This window comes from Pinus tabuliformis, chromosome 7 (genome assembly GCF_031772625.1).
Source record: "Pinus tabuliformis cultivar Carrire ecotype Pingquan chromosome 7, CPIR1, whole genome shotgun sequence".
Lineage (NCBI taxonomy): Eukaryota > Viridiplantae > Streptophyta > Pinopsida > Pinales > Pinaceae > Pinus > Pinus tabuliformis.
In genome coordinates this window covers 835,242,638-835,246,585 of record NC_142293.1, presented here as the reverse complement: position 1 = coordinate 835,246,585, position 3,948 = coordinate 835,242,638, and the positions used below count along the sequence as shown (strand labels likewise).

Below are 3,948 nucleotides of genomic sequence, written 5' to 3'. Positions count from 1 at the left end.
GAGAGCTAGACACAGAATCTTCAATGCTAGAAGCCAATCCATATAAGTTCATTTAATGGCTTTAATTTCACGTGTCAATAGTGGAGAGCATGTAAAATAGAAAACCTAACACATACACAAAAATGTGTTCCACAACGAATAGATATCAAAGTTTGTTTGGTGTCACCCCATCACGAAGTTTTTGTTGGAGAATGTAATCTAACAATTTATGATTCTCCAACGACCTATAAGTGTCAAACTCGTTTTTTCAATTGTTTTAATTCAGCTTCATGTACTCCAGTTTAAGTAAAATCTAAATGAGTCATTTATTATTGAGCTTTCCAATGTAATTTTTTACGTGATTTATAACACTAAAAAATCAAAACTTTTGTTCTCTTCATAGCAATAAAAAGAGACAAGTTTGCATAAGAGTCTCGAGAACAACAATGTGAGCGCAGATAGCGTAAGACTCGTTGAGAACAGCGTTTCATACGTGTGTGCATTCACAACAAAAAAGCACTGACTCACTACAGAAATTGTAGCGAAGTGAAGCAGCTGTGAGACAAAGGTTGCTGCGAACTCTGCGTTGATTTTTTTTTGAAGATTAACGTTGTCTAGGAATCAAACCATACCATACTAATGCGGTGCAGCGAGACGACAAAAGCGTTAGTCACCTTTAGTTAGACCAATTTCGGCTTAACAGTGCGCTCCATGGAGCACTAACGTTGAACTACTGGTCGAGAAAAGAGTTCTATTGGAAAAGTAAAACTTCCCGAAAGGGAGTCGTTGGTATGTTACTTCACGGGTCTGTATGTTATGAATCTTTTTAAACACATGATTTAAAAGAAAGGAAGGTTGCCTTGTAATATTTTAAAAGGGAGTAAGCCCATTTTTAAGGAAAAGGGATTTTAAAGAATTACGAAAACGATTTAAAAACAAATATTGTTAAAGAGGTTGTGGAATCTTTTAATAAGGGATATTTTGAAGTTTATTTAAAAACGCGTAGAAATTTTCTTCCACATCCACCATTCTATTGGCGTTAAGGTACTAAAATTTCGCAGCCAAAGTTCCTACGCAAAATTCCACAGCCACCATTCTATTGGAAAAGTAAAACTTCACGAAAGGGAGTCGTTGGTATGTTACTTCAAGTAAAGTATGTTTGTCTGTTTATAATATTTAAGGAACTAAAAAAAAAACTGAATAGACACTAAAACCTCTTGAATGTGAAAGAATTTATTTGAACGAAAAATACTTCCGTTGATTTATTCGTTTAGTACCTTGATTGTTTACATGTCAATCTCCATGTTAAGTTAATGAACCTGAAATCAGAGCGTTGCATACGATTCCAACCGTCGAAGAACTCCACGAAACGCCTGTTTCATGAAACAGATGTATGTACGCTATGACTATCATGGGCATATACTTATTTGTCACATGATATAAATACTTCTGTTGATTTATTCGTTTAGTAATTTGATTGTTTACATGTCAATATCCATGTTAAGTTAATGAACGTGAAATTAATCACAAAAAATCAATTATATGTTACAATAACCCAATAATAATATCTTAAAGAACTCAGAGCGTTGCATACGATTCCAACGGTCGAGTGTTTCCAACGACAGGTGTTGGAAGGAGAGGCACAGTGCCCATGCAAAGAACGAAGGCTTCTCTTAACTGAGTGTTTCCAACGACAGGTGTTGGAAGGAGAGGCACAGTGTCCATGCAGAGAACGAAGGTTCTCTTTTCTTGTATTCGTGTGTCAGCAGCTCCCATGGCTTCTGCAAGCAAACTCTTTCTCATATGTCTTCTGATGATGGTATTTGTTCAGGTAACGACCATGTAGTTTGGCTCTTGGAAGTCTTATTTTATATTTGTAGCTCATTACTGTTTCATGATGTATGTGCAAGCTGCCGACAGTGGAGCTTCAACCACAATTCTGGTGTTTCTCCTAAGTCTACTGATCGCCATCAGAAAATTTACAAAGAAACAAGCCTTCCAGCTCCAGTGCCTACTAAGGATAAAAAAGGTACGAAATGACCTTCCAGCTCCAGCGTAGAATAAAAAAGGTCATTTGTCTATTCTTTTCATGTCCAGTTCTGATATGAAACTCTGTAACGGATATATAGAGATTCAAGAACGTCACTGCTTAATAGCAATTTTGCAGACCTACTAAAAACTAAATTAATTTCATCAGTTATTATGGAAGTTCTGTTTTGCCCTTCATCACTCTTTGTACTCTCAGATTCCTACTAAATTGGCAATTAGTCCAAAAGGCAATATATACATACTACTCTAAGGGCTCTATTCTGAACAGAATCTGTAACTGATATTGACTATGAAGTCTAACAAAGCCGGTATTAAACAGAGTTCCCCCATATCAGTAGATTTGCAAACCATAGGAAAATCTAGAACTGCTGCAAGAGGACAAGAATAGATTTGATCTCAATAAATTTTCTTCTCGAACAAAATCTTAAATTATCGCATGTTGCATCTGGATTATAGCACAAAGGCATTAAATTATAACGAAATGCTCTGTAAATTCAAAATATCTTTCCAGAAATTCTGTAAATTATAACGGCATGATGTAAACCATACCATACTAATGCGGTGCAGCGAGACGACAAAAGCGTTAGTCACCTTTAGTTAGACCAATTTCGGCTTAACAGTGCGCTCCATGGAGCACTAACGTTGAACTACTGGTCGAGAAAAGAGTTCACACGCGGCATGCTGCCTCTGTTCATTACAAAGTGCGTTAAGGTACTAAAATTTCGCAGCCAAAGTTCCTACGCAAAATTCCACAGTCAATCTCCAGGCAGTTGAGCATAACCCAATGGTAGCGTACCTGTACCACGCAAAAAAGGAAGAAGGGTAAATACAGTCTTTAACTCTGAAAATCAAATGAGGATTATTTAACCGGTTCTCGGTGGAAGAAATAGACAAGGAGGAGGAATTAACCTGAACCCTGCAACTGGCATAGAGAAAAATCTAGCACGCAAGATGAAGCTGCGAAAGGGAAATTCTCTTTATAACTGCACATTAAAAAAAAATTAAGTGGCAGCAGTACTGAATAGGTAAAACAGGAAAAGAATAAAGATAAAGTGGGAAAAACTATGAAGCTTCTGTAAACCCTTGATCTTTCATAGTGTGGTAAGAGGTTGGGCCACTGCATGGGAAAAATAGTAACCGGAAGATTGAAAACATTTAATGAAAACCTACAGATTTGGTAGCCTCGAAGGAATAGGCAAACTGAAGAATTTTTCTTACCTGATGGTTCAATCAGACCGTGTAGCGTTGACACGACTCCAGAGCTATGAACAATTGCCATGGCTGGACTGCAATAACCTTCAGAACTGGTAAACCCTCTTCAACAATAGGAAGCAAGATGCAGAGCAGGGAATGAGCAAATGAGACCCACCAGGAAGAGAGAAAGAGTCACCGTAGAGGGCTGCAACTAGTGGATGAGCCGAGACCTCCTTGCGGCAGAGGCACGAATGACCGGAGTGAAGCAAGGAAAAGGGCAATTGTTACCCTAACAAAGCGCTGGGAGATGGAGGGACTTTATTTGGGAGATTGCAACAGCCATTCAGTGGAGACATCGACACGTACACCACTTCATGCAGAACAGCTGCCAACCTGCAAACAAACCTGCTATACCAACCTGCAAACAACCCTACAAACAAATGTTAGCGAACTAATGCTAACATACCTGTAACATTAATATAAATATACGTAGACCGCCAGAGATAATAAACACGGTAAAGGCAAATAAACCTATGGTCCAGCCTCTTCCGCCTCGGGAAGAGGCCAAATAAGAAGGCAAAAATGGTCACTTTCGGAAACTTTGGTTACGCTGATCATGGTAAACACAGCAGCGTTCAAAAACTTTGGTTACCTTGCCATAAGCCGCTTAAAGTCGCCCCGAATTAATGCTACAGCATCGCGGATCGATTACTATAGTCCCTGCCG

At 38.6% G+C, this 3,948-nt stretch overlaps 1 long non-coding RNA gene across 1 annotated transcript; it reads right to left on the bottom strand.

Moving 5' to 3' along the window:
- Nucleotides 1-2,598: 2,598 nt before the first annotated feature.
- Nucleotides 2,599-3,637, bottom strand: LOC149250211 (uncharacterized). Its single transcript, XR_016265930.1, has 3 exons — nucleotides 3,247-3,637; nucleotides 2,938-3,011; nucleotides 2,599-2,824 (listed from the first exon to the last, which is right to left on the bottom strand). It is a non-coding gene; the product is annotated as an uncharacterized LOC149250211 (long non-coding RNA).
- Nucleotides 3,638-3,948: the final 311 nt, after the last annotated feature.